General features: G+C 39.4%; 1 pseudogene; it reads left to right on the top strand.

The window, feature by feature from the left end:
• The first annotated feature begins 256 nt into the window (after positions 1 to 256).
• LOC132779543 (olfactory receptor 14A16-like) lies at positions 257 to 1,203 on the top strand (annotated as a pseudogene).
• Positions 1,204 to 13,643: the final 12,440 nt, after the last annotated feature.

Genomic DNA, 13,643 nt, shown 5'->3' with positions numbered 1-13,643 from the left:
CCTATATAGTTGGATAAATGATAAAATAGTTTGTGATAGCTTTTTTCATAATATTCCAGAAGCCAAGCCTCTTTTTCTAGGGAATGGAGAATTTCAATTACTTCACATACAAAAGACATAGTATTTCCTGATTCATCTTGAAGCAGTTTACTTAATAATAACTTCCTCTAAAAATTCGAATAGTTTTTTTTGTTCTAGGTTTCTTTTAATATACGTATTTCTTTATCTTTACAGAGAATATTTTCACCAAGAAAAAATGGAAAACCAGTCTACAGTGAATGAATTCATTCTGTTGGCATTTTCTGAAACCAGAGAGCAACAGATTTTGCATTTTTTGGTGTTTCTGTCCATTTATTTGGTAGCATTGATGGGAAACATTATTGTTATACTAACTATAATCCATGACCATAATCTGCATACTCCCATGTATTTCTTTCTAGCCAATTTGTCATTGATAGATGCTTGCTACATCTCTGTAACTGTTCCTAAATCTATGGCTATCTCATTGGCAAATGACAGAAAAATTTCCTTCTCTGAATGTGTTTCCCAAGTGTTTCTAATTGTGACATTTGCAGGGGCTGAGCTGTTCTTTCTTACTGTTATGGCATATGACCGCTATGTGGCAATCTGCCTCCCGTTACAATATATGAGGATTATGAATTGGAATGCCTGTCTCCAAATGGCAACTGCCTCTTGGATCAGTACTATAGTACTATATCAACATTCAGGTTACATTTTTGCACTTCTCATGTTCAACAATTTTTTTGTGATATCCCAAAATTATGGAGGATTTCATGCACAGATACAATGTTTAATGAATGGCTTGTTGTTGCTGTTGTAATAATGGTTGGTATTTGTTGTCTTTCTTTAATATTAATATCTTATGGATTCATATTCTCAACAGTATTCAAGATTCAGTCATCCCAGGGCCAGCGCAAAGTCTTCTCCACCTGCATTCCACACTTGACTGTTTTCTCTTTATTTCTTTCAACTGCTGTGTTCTCATACACAAGACCACAGGCCTTGTCCTCAGTTTCTTTAGATTTGTTGTCTGCAGTCTTGTATACTGTTCTGCCACCAGTAATGAATCCCATCATTTATAGTCTGAGAAATAAAGATATCCATCAGGCTGCATGGAAGATGTCAAATAAGTGGTTTCAATTTCACAGGGTCATCTCACATATCTTTTGCCCAAAGTCTTAAGTTTTCAGAATAGAATAAGCAATGACATGATTGACAAGTTTTATAGCAGAGGATATGGAGTTGTCACAAAAATTTAATACGCAGATTTGATAAATGTGGATTTGATATAATAATGTGTGCGAATGTATGGAAGAATGGAAGGATGTATGTATGGAGTTAGTAATTTGGAGACACCAATTCTAAAACACCAAGGCCTGCAATGACTAACTACCTGCTTGCCAGACTGTAATTAAAAGTTGCTCACTGAAAAGTAAACTGTGATAAGAACTGGACAGTGATAAGATAAATGTTTACAATATTCCTTATGTTAAGAAGGAAGTCAACACAAGGCTAACACCAATCAAGAAGATCAACATTTGGCCAGGAAACTGAGATGGAACCAGGATGGCAGACGTCTATAATTAATTTACGACTTTGGGACTGCATCATCAGTCTAATAATGCTCAAATTGTGACAGACCTGAGGAGTCTGTTTCACCTGCCTCTCTGGTCCATGGGCAGGACAGAGATGGTGTATTCAGAGAGTGACAGATTTTCAAGGGAGCAGTCTGGTCACTTTGGGGCTTCTTTCTCAAGGGAAGAGGAAGAAGTGTGCTTTTGGAGTCTTGGATTTTGTGCTAGGAGTCAGGTTCTGCTGTATGGAAAACAGATATCTAATTCTTGGCATTGTTCTTAGGGAAGGAGAAGTTTTGAAGCTATGGAAATTTTGGAACTATGCGTTGGCAGGCTTCAGGGAAGCAAGGGCTGGCCTAACAAGTGCTTCTCCAAGGAGGGAGAAAAGGATATGGTAATATTTTGGATTCATGTGCCATCGCGCCTGGGGGCTATTATTCTCAATAAAGGAGGGATGGATGCGGCATCTTTCCCCCAGGGGATTGCTTCTTGCCCTCCTATAGGAAAATGGAACTTTCAAGAACCCAAAACGCTGTAAATAACTCAAAATAAGTTTTATTTATCACAAAGTCATTTCTTTAAAGCAATGAGCTGGAAAACTTCAGAGGGGCGAAGGAAAATATACGTTACAGTCTTAATTAGTCCTGGGTCCAAGGGGTTTGAAGCTGAGAAGCCTCACCAAGTTTCCTTTTTCCTCAGTGGCTGTGAATGCCGGGGCAAACCACAACCCCAGTTCAGATGGCCTATGTTTTGAAGACTCAGGATCTTCATTTGGTGCCAAAAGAACCGGTTTGAAGGCACTTGGGTCTCCTCAATGTTGTCCAGGACGATCTGGACATAAAGCATGAGTCCCAAGGGTAAAAAACCTCAGAGTTGATGCTAAGAGGTAACTTAAATCAGGGTCTTTTAGAGTCAAGTCTCTTACTCATGTCCATATGGTAGGAACTCTGATGGCAGAATGAGAAAGAAAAGGAAGCTCTCCCCTCCTGCAGGAAGGGGTGGAGCCAAACAGTACTGATTGACAGCTATAAGTAACCAATCCATACAACTATACATAAGCAGGGTAAAGGGGGCAGGATTAAGCATGAAACAGCTTAAATCTTGCAACTAATAGTTTTACACATAGGTGGTGCCACTTGTGCTGTCACAATTCATGACAATGAATACATGTGTGTGAATGGTGATTGAAAATGTAATTCTCCTTTGTTTGTTTGTGTGTGTGTTTGTTTATTAGCCATGTAATTTTAAATCCAATGTAGTTGCATAGAATCTGTATGTCTGTACTCCAATGTCATTCTTTGTGTAAAAGTGTAAACATTTGTAAAAGTTCTGGTATACCCTCTCACACTGGAAACTGCTATAAAAAGAACATATGCTTTAAAGTTATTGAAAAGTTATTCATGACAGAGTAATAATATTAGATTATTGAGGATGCTGGGGGAATGGGGAGAGGGTGGCATTGGGGCCCTGACAAGTTGCACAGAGTCTGTAACCTCCATTTTGCCAATCTAGTGAATAATGCTACCAAACTTGTAGTCTTCCCCAATCACTGCAAGTGGCATCCAAATGATGTTCCTGGTAAAAACAAATTAATTCAGAATAACTTCTTGAAAGATCCGGATCTTGGGCCTGTGGTGACTTGCCTCCAGGTAGTCCTGGGACTACCCAGGAATGAGTCCACATTTGCCATCCTTAACCTTTTGGGAATGGCACCCAACCCCCCCCCCCCCCAGCCCTCATTTCCCCCTAAAAATGTTTTTTAAAAAAACCTTACCTGGCCGCCATTACAGTCCTCCTCATGCCCTTCTGGTGTGAGAAAATGATGCACCAGGGGACCGGGGAAGGGGTGAAGACGTACCCCCCCCCCCTCCGGGTCTTCTACTGTGTCATATCTTTACACCAGGAGGGGGCAAGACAGACCTAGGTCTCTGGATAAAGGTGAACTGCAACTCTCAGATTCACAAAGACCTAATGATTGCCAGATAAGAGGTTTTTTAACTTCTCAGGGATTATTTTGGGAGGCTTCAGGGCAGTAATCAGAATGGCATGTAGTCACACACATACCAAGAAAGCCCGCTGAATTAGAGCCATTTTTTTTTCTTTTTTACATGTTTCTTGTATATATATTGTCCATGGAAGGTGAAAATAAATGTATACTTCTCTGGACAGGTTTTTCATTATATTGTTATCAGAAAAAAATGTAAGTTCCACATGAGGAGGCAAGGATTCTGTGGTTAGAGAGCAAACTGGACTGGGTTTGTGACACTATTTTTAATATTGCTATTTGTTCATTCATTCATGTGTCCTCTTTTTCCCCAACAATGGGACTCATGGCAACTAAGACAATAACAAGAATTGGTTATTACATAACTAGACTTATCTACATTAAAAAGGGCATAGACACTCTCTTAGTGACTCATGAATATATGTAACAGAAGTTCTGTGCATTGGAGGTACCAACATGCATTGCTTTGCCGCTCCCTAAACAGTGTCCTGGGACAAATGAGCAAAAATTATTGGTAAGGCCCAAATATTAGCACTTTACTGTTTAAGAGCTTGGTAAATAAAGGGAAAAACACTTTTTATTTTTAGAAAAATCTACTGACATACCCTAAATCAATTTTTTATTGTAGGCAGCCCCTATAAACTTTGTGATAGCTTTTTCTTAGGCCACCATAAGGTGGAAGTGATAAAGTGGTCAAAAGTCTCTACTCCAAACAATTTGATTCACATCCCGGCTCATAGATCATTCTATATAGGATCCCTACCTATCTTTATATATAAACATTCAACCTGCGTATATTTGAGCTCGCAAAACCCAAAAAGTAGTCAGCCGATCAAGAGCAAACTTGGCACACAGACCTCCTTTGAACCACTTCATGTCCTGGTGCTCATAGGGGGAGGATGGATTATGGGATTTGCAATACCTTCACCCAATTGAGCTCCAACTTCAACAGACCACTGAGAACCACACAAATAACAGACCTGGACAAAACTTGGCACAGAGATTCCTCATGACCAACGGAACACACTGGAGAAGTTTGGGGGACATTGACCTTGATTTATAGGAGTTATAGTTCAACTGCATCCAGAGAAACTGTGACCCCCCACCCGCCCCACCAACAATGGACTGGGACTCAACTTGGCACAGAGAACCCTAATGACCAACTGAACATACTGCTTTGGTTTGTGGGAATTGACCTTGATTATGGGAATTGTAGTTCACCCTTACCCAGCAAACAGTCCAACAAGCTGACATCGGATTTGAACCAAACTCGGTAACATGGCCAACTGTGTATACAGGCAGGAGTTAGGGGTGATTGCCCAGAGAATCTGAGAGTTGCAGTTCAACTTGATCCAGAGAGCACTAAAGCCAGCCAATGATGGATCTGGACCAAGCACACAGACCCAACATGGCCAACTGTGCATACAGGCAGGAGTTGGGGGCAATTGCCTGGGGATCTGGGAGTTGTAGTTCACCCTTATCCAGAGAGCACTGTTTTACCCATCGATAATAGATCTGGACCAAACTTAAGTGATATTACCTAACAATCTTAAACAAACAATTCCTTCTTAGCCTTAGTACTGAGCCAAAGTAAAAATGAAAGCTACTACAGGAGCACCAGGAGCTCCTATTAAAGTTAAAGTGAATTCATTTTACAGTATAGAAGCACCTCAGGGCGGTTCCAGATAGTCCTTTATCCCAAGATGATTCATGTTTTAGAAATACGGATTTTCTTGGGGGGCTGTCTACACCCACCCCAGAAAGTGCACACTTTCTGAGATGGTTGCCCAGATGCTCTCATGGGACTGTCCCGCGAAAACATCTGGAGGCTCTACCCCCTCCCCCACAGCCCCCAAACCCCTTTGAAAACTAAGGAAAACTTACCCAGCCTCCAGTAGACTGTAGCCAGAGCTCTTCCGGCACATAGAAATGATGCACCAGGAGAGTGGGGGGGAGAGCAATCCCCCCCTCTCCTGGCACATCATTTCTATGTGCCAGGAGAGCTCTGGCTACCATCTACTGAAGTCCGGGTAAGTTTTACTTACCTTTCAAAGAGATTTGGGGGCTGTGTGGGGGAGAGGGGTGGGTATTCCCAGGCCTGTAGCGAGGGGGTGGTTTTAGGGGTTCAACCCCCCCCCCAAATGTTTCAGATTTTTTTTAAAAAACCTGGTTTACTCATGAATTTTAACTGGTTAACCAAATCCCCATGCTAAGTCTATGAGATGCAAAAAATTAAGAGTCCCTCCAGAACTGTAAGCACTATCTCAAGCAAATATTGACAATTTATTCACACTGTCATTACTTGCAGCAATAGCCGATGTAGTGAAACAACCAAGTTGGGTGTGTGTGTGTTGAATGTTCTCATTAAGGAGACCAGACTTGGTGGAGGTGGTTGGCAGGGGTGGAGCTGCAGGCTATTGAAGGCTGCTCTGCCCCCTGCTGTGCTCTTTGCTTCATCGTGAGCTAGGAGGCAGGTTTCAACCCCCCCCCCCCCGCCCCGAAATTTTCAACCCCCCCCCCGGCCCTGGGTATTCCCAGAGTTTTCCGAACTAATTTAGTATGGAAAACTCTGGGAATGGTGTCAGTATTCTGCAGTCCAGAACCAGAAATAGTGGGTTTATCCTGAGCCTTCCAAGAAGGTGCGGAATAAACCCACTATCTAATTAATTCGCTAAAACCAGGATTTTCCTGGTTTGTGGAGAATTAATTCAGGATTCTCTAGGATGTTATCTGTGTTGGAGATTGTAAATGTAAATAAACAGAAGCTTTACCACAGTTTCTGAACCAAAACATACCCTGTTGCATAATAATGTGTCACTCAGATTTGTGTAACGAGTAACTTTTTATTCCAGTTCGAAAGATCAAACAGAGCAACAATACAAACAGCAGTCTCTCTGAATTCTTACAGAGAACAGAGGGAATAAACAATACTTTTAAACAGTCTTTAAAATATGCTTAATTCCTTAGAAATTATCAGGCTTCAGAGAGTTGGCAGCTATTCCTTGCTGTTTCCAGTCAGTGCTCTATTCACTCTCCAGGGTGAAAGTGGCAGTTAAAACCGTTTGTCTCAGCAGCAAGCCAGAGGCAGTAGCCAATCAGAATTCTGGCTCCTGGCATGTTCAGCCAATCAGCTGCCAACACATGCCTTTCCAGTCAGCCCATTACATCATGGTGCCTTTTTACAAATCCCCACAATCTGGACAGGCCCTTCTTTATTGCGGGAGTTACTGCAATAAAGGGGCTGTCTGCTTGTGCCTCTAAGGTTTACATTTTCATTGCTGAAAGCTTTAGTATTCTAATATTTTTGTTTTTAAAGGAGGAAATATAAGCATGCAGCCGCTGTAATTCGTACCTTTTTGGGGGGTTTCAGGGTTTTGAAAATTAAGGTGTGCATTAGACTTGAGTAATACAGATATATGTGATAATAACACAGCAGGCAAGTAAAGTAATTTCAGCAAATTTCTTGTCATCTCCTTCTTTGGTCTTGCCTTCAATACCTGGTTGAGTATCTTCTCCTCATCCTTTATTTTCCTTTTTCTTATCTCCTCTTCTGACAACTCTTTTGCTGACAGCTCCTGGCTAAATGACTCCTCAATTTGCTTTTTCTCTTCTTATTCCTATCAGCATATTTTAGCAACACTAATCTTTAGTATTTCTTTCCAGTTCACCTCCATGGTGAATTCCAGGTATCTTTAGTGACAATCAAGCCAAATGTAATGATATGGAACTTCCAGTATGAATCTTCTTGGAAGAAGAAATATTCAATGAATGGCATGTTGGATGTCCTAAGAGGTTAGGTTGGCAGATTTGATTTTTGTCACTATTTTACCTTTGACTGTATAATCTTAATGTAAAATTATCTCCCCAACAAACTCCAGCCACCATCCCTAATTCTGCACATGCAGTTTTCTCATCCAGGGAATATAAACTAACTATGGAACATTGCACCATTAGGTCTTCCACTTTATCCCACTTAAATTAAACCTTAGAGACAATGAGAATGATGCAAAGACCTTTTGAAACGTATTTCTGCTTCCGTGATGTCCCTTGGCTCTTCAAACATCCAGTAACCTTGGAGCATAAATGCTGTATATAACAATTTCTCTACCTGTTCATCTTCTTTTTTGAACAAGATATCTGAAGATTATCTGAAGGAAGTAGCACGGGTGAGTAACTAGATATGTACAATTTTGGACAGTGCAGCAGTTTGGAGCTTCTTCAAGGAAAGGGTAGATGTTAATACCTGCACAAGATGGCTCTTTCATTGTTGTATGCTTGATATTTCAGTACTGGGGAGAGGTTTAAAAAGATGTATTGTCGAAGGCTTTCATGGCCGGAATCACTCAGTTCTTGTGGGTTTTTTCGGGCTATATTAAAACAGCAGAGAGAAAAACAGGCAGGGACATCTAAGCACCTTTCATTAAGAGTTTGCTCCAGGCACAGTCAGCCCATTGTATGCTAATCAAGGTGGTCAGTTGAAAAGATTCACACCTAGCCCAACTTACAAAAGCCTTTTGTCTCACCCTGGTCAGTCCACAGATATATAAACCCCTTTTTCCCAGCTCCAGCAGACCTCTGAGGAAGCCTGCCATAGATGCAGGCGAAACGTCAGGAGAAATGCCTCTAGAACATGGCCATATAGCCCGAAAAAACCCACAAGAACTGAGTTTAAAAAGATTATGAGATAGAAGAGGTCAGCTATCCATCTACAATTAAATTAAGAAGCAATGTGATATAACAACATTTGGTTTAAAGCTATTTATTTCAAATACTTACTTAGTGATTATTTAATATGTTAGGATTTGTTTCTCAGATTTGGGTTATAAAACATTATTAGTTTAACAAAGAATTGTAATTCACTTTACATTACGATGCAAAAGTACTTTCTAAAGCTTGACACTAGAGAACAAACAAAATAAAAAAATAAGCATACATGAAGCCATAGCATCAGAAACCGGTTAGCTATTAAACTAATACTAGAAAAGCTTTAAACTTCAATATTATCATGACATTGTTTTCAGATCTTCGCAATTGTACAGTTATAGAAATTGGTCATAGAATAGTAATTGATACTATTCTGTTACCATTCACAGAGGTACAATTAGTATGATATCCATGTAAACCAGAGATCCTCAAACTTTTTAATCAGAGAACTGGTTCATGGCCCATCAGTCTGTTTCTGGAGGGGGGAGGGCAGACTATAGAGGAATAAAACATGAACACATTCCTATGAATATATTCTTTGTAGTGCAAAAAATTATGAAAACACAATACAATACTGAAAATTAAGTACAATTTTAACAAACAAAAACTCACCAGTCTTTCAATGAGAAATGTGGCCCTGCTTTTATCTGATGAAACAATCAAGTTCATTAGGATTGTCATTGTGGTGTGCCTTCAAGTCATTTCAGACTTAGGGCAACAGTAAATCTAAATTTTAGGGCGGGTGTGGGTAAATGACCTTGGAGGGCCACATCTGACCACTGGACTTAGTTTGGGGACCCCTTATCTAAACATTCTTGATAACTTTATGTTTCACATTTGGTAGTTTAAAATACATAATTTTAATTAAATGTGAACACAACATGGAACACCTGCTGGAGAAATGGTAATCTCTGTTCTCTGTTCTTCCTGATTTGATATAAGAAGGAAAGGAAAGTTACACCACACAGATAACCAGACTACACATGGCAAATTGATTACTAATAGCACAAGCTAGTACAAATCAGGATTTCTTACTAGCAGGAAATTGGAATTACAGTCTTTTAATTATAGTATGGATGTTGCTCCCTCCTCTGTTTGACTGAACTTCCCTTCCCTGTGACACATGAGCACCCCTATTCCTGCCTTCGGATTCCCTTCCCTTTAATTCCATAAATTGTGTTGGGTTTTAATGTAATCCCCTATCTGGCTTTTAGATTAGAGTCTTAAGTTAATTATCTAAGGTCCTAAAAGTATATGCTTATTTTAAATGTTTAAATCTCTCAAGCCTTAATTCTGATGTGCTTGTACGGGACTATGTTCTAGGCCTGGGTAACAACGCAAAAATTTGTTTCTAAAATCGATTTGTAATTGGGGGTTTTTTTTGTTTCGATATTTAAAATAATTACAAAATTTTCCAAAAAAAAAGTTCGGTATTTACGAAATTTTGTAAATATTTACAAAACATTTTGTAAAGATGGCGCCCTTTTTTTTCCAATATTTTTTAAATATTTTTTAAATTTAATTATTAATTTAGTAGAATAGGGAGGAGAAATTAAAATTATTATTAAGGAGGGAAGGCAGGCACTCACTCTGGCGGGCCCTCTCGCTCGACGCTCGCTCGCTGCTCGCTCGCCCCTCTCACTCGCCGCTCGCTCGCCCCTCTCGCTCGCCCTCTCGCTCGCTTGCTCAGCCGGCGCCGAGAAAGGAGAGCTCCCAGCAAGCATTGGCAGGCGGCCATCTTACGTATTTCCGAAATGGACGGAAATACAAAATTTTTTGGCGCCTGCCATTTCGATATTTAAAAACACTTCCAGGTTAAAAAAAAAGTTTTGTAATCGTTTCGTAATTCAAAAATTAACGAATTTTTTAACGAATTACGACTTAACGAAACGAATTGACCAGCCCTACTATGTTCCTCTTCACTCAAACTGATCTTTGACTGTACTAAAGTGAAGAAACGAACATACTCTATGACTTTGTGATGGGAGTGATCTATACAGGATTATTCTCCAAAATACTAAAACAGTGGCCCTTAGACAACCATTCTATGGGTGTTTAGTATTAAGGCTTGAACTAGTAGAGAGGTTTTAGCAATGTAAGTCCATTTGATTTTTACATTATCCATTCTAAGTATAACTAAATCTAGTATAAATGTCTTTTCTTTATAATTAGTTCATCAGTAGTTTTAAAAGCCATCTTTGCTCAAGGTGCAATCTATTCATGGCATCAAGTTCCTTTTTTCAGCTATAGACACTCAGAGATTATGTTTGTGTCTAGGATGGGGGGAACTGTGGACGTTCTCTAAACTCTATGGAGTCTGTGTAATTCAGCAGAGGCTCTTAGGAATTATACACTGGGTTGTTGTAGGTTTTTTCGGGCTATATATCTGTGGAATGACCAGGGTGGAACAAAAGACTCTTGTCTGCTGGAGCTAGGTGTGAATGTTTCAACTGACCACCTTGATTAGCATATAATGGCCTGATAGTGCCTTGAGCAAACTTTTGTTGAGAGATGATTAGATGTCCCTGTTTGTTTCCTCTACACAGAGGTAGTGAGCTTCCAACAGACCTCACTACCTCTGAGGATGCTTGCCATAGATGCAGGTGAAACATCAGGAGAGAATGCCTCTAAACCATTGCCATATAGCCCGAAAAAACCTACAACAACCCAGTGATTCCGGCCATGAAAGCCTTCGACAATACGTTGAATTATATACTGATACACAGGAGACTCCAAATATCAGGAATGCATGTTAAAACGCTTTATTAAAATACTAGCACAATCTCTTTTAACCTAAAAAAAATTCAAAATAAAATTTCAGAGGTTCTCATAAGAATGACAACATACTGAGTCATCAGTACAACACATGCATTGAATAGTTAACATAAAAGATGCTTGTTAATATATGTCTCATTATGAAACTGACACATGAAATAAAATGAACAAATATCTCACAGTACTCCAGGGCCGTAGCCAGAAAAAAAATTTGGGAGGGGTTGAAAATTTTGCGAGGGAGGGGGTTGAAAGTTTTGCGGGGGGGGGGGGGGTTGAAACCTGCCTCCTAGCTCACACTGAAGCAAAGAGCACAGCAGGAGGCAGAGCAGCCTTCAATAGCCTGCAGCTCTGCCCCTGTCAACCACCTCCACCAAGTCTGGCCTCCTTAATGAGAGCATTCAAAACAAATACATCCAACTTGGTTCTTGTGGGTTTTTTCGGGCTATATGGCCATGTTCTAGAGGCATTTCTCCTGACATTTCGACTGCATCTATGGCAAGCATCCTCAGAGGTGACCTCACCTCTGAGGATGCTTGCCATAGATGCAGGCGAAACATCAGGAGAAATGCCTCTAGATCATGGCCATATAGCCCGAAAAAACCCACAGGAACTTAGTGATTCCAGCCATGAAAGCCTTCGACAACACCCAACTTGGTTGCTTTACTACATCGGCTATTCCTGCAAGTAATGACAGTAAGAATAAATTGTCAACATTTGCTTGAGATAGTGCTTGCAGTTCTGGAGGGACTCTTAATTTTTTGCATCTCATAGACTTAGCATGGGGATTTGGTTAACCAGTTAAAATTCATGAGTTAACCAGGTTTTTTAAAAAATCTGAAACATTTCGGGGGGGGGGGAGGTTTGAACCCCTAAAACCACCCCCTCGCTACAGGCCTGCAGTACTCAATACAATAAACCAAATTATGTTAAGTGTTTGTATAATAAGATTCTCTTGATAATTATACTGCTACCTAAAAACAATCTGCCTTCAGGATTGGCCATGAAAATTTGTCTGTTCTCTTTATAAGGTCTTTTGCTTTCTCTTCAAAGGAGTTCTGGTGTCTCACCAAAGCACAAATCTCAGGATTCCATAGCATTGAGTCATGGCAGCTAAAGCGGTATCAAACTACATTATTCTATTGTGTAGATGCACCCAAAAAAGTAATGTTTAGATTAAACCATAAAATACTTTGAACCAAGAAAAATGGTAGTGTAGTTGATACAATGAGAGGAAAACCAGATCAGGCAGTCTAAAACAGAAGAAGCTTTTTCGTGGAGTGATACTAATACTTGATTAGGCAGCACAAATGTTTTTGTTGTGATGTTAATGTCATTGAATCGGTAAATATGCTATTTGATTTTACTGGTTTTAAGCAAAGTAAGATAGGATCATAAATGAGTTATTAGCATTGGTAAATAAGAGTTTTTGATCTCTGAGGAGAAAGTAGGAGGATATTTCCATTTGGCGCACACACACACACACACACAGAGGCACTCCATGCAGTCATGTCGGCCACATGACCTTGGAGGTGTCTACAGACAACGTCGGCTCTTCGGCTTAGAAATGGAGATGAGCATCACAACCCAGAGTCGGACATGACTGGACTTAATGTCAGGGGAAAACCTTTGCCTTTACCATATATATGGATCTGGAAACCTGGGAAAACTATGGAACCAAAGACTAATAAAAACATGCTCCTATGATTTAAAAAAATGGTATAAAACAATGTACCAATGTATATAGCACCACAAAACCTAGCAAAATGCTACTCAAATGTCCAAGATAAGTGTGGGAAATGTGAAGATCATGCAGGAACTTTTTTCCACATGTAGTAGATTTGTAAAATAGCGAAAAATTAATGGAAAGCAATACAAGAAATATTCGTCCGAAACGAGTTTTGAAACTGTTTTTTTATCAACCAAGCCTAGTCCTTAGTAAGCTCAGGTTACTTCTTAGTAAGCTCAGGTAAGCTTCTTCTTCTTTCCTTTTTTTTTATTATTTTTGCCTTCTTTCTAATTTCATTTGCAGTAGTATGTCCTCAGGCTATCCCCATACCCTACTTTATATACTGTAAATATTAGAATTTCGAGTTCTTAATTAATAATAATATATTTTAAAAAAATAATTGCACAATTCACATGCAATGAAATTGTATTTTTTTAAAATTTGGAAATTTAACATAATATCTCAATTTATTCTAAACCACCACCAATACACAATAATGTATAATAACATCTAATGAGACATCTCTGGTTGCATTTTTTCCACAGTGGCAAATTTCATTTGACAAATTTCCAATCAAAGTGTAATTTCTAGTTTTCTTCTCATGATTTTACTTTTTGTTTCCTAGTCTTTCATATCCATCAAGTTTTATTTTATTTTCCTGGAGCTCTGGAGGAGCTTCAGGTTGAGAAACACAGGTTGAGAAACACTGTCTTACATGGTCTGTCCTTCAAAAGGCAGAAAACTTCAAAAAGCATTCTGTTTTTTCTTACTGATCTGGGTAAAGAAATGGGAATAATTTTGTTGTTCTTGTTTTCTTTTAATATATGTATTTCTTTAT

Source organism: Anolis sagrei, chromosome 6, assembly GCF_037176765.1.
Source record: "Anolis sagrei isolate rAnoSag1 chromosome 6, rAnoSag1.mat, whole genome shotgun sequence".
In the NCBI taxonomy this organism is placed as follows: domain Eukaryota; kingdom Metazoa; phylum Chordata; class Lepidosauria; order Squamata; family Dactyloidae; genus Anolis; species Anolis sagrei.
This window is presented reverse-complemented; position numbering and strand designations above follow the sequence as displayed.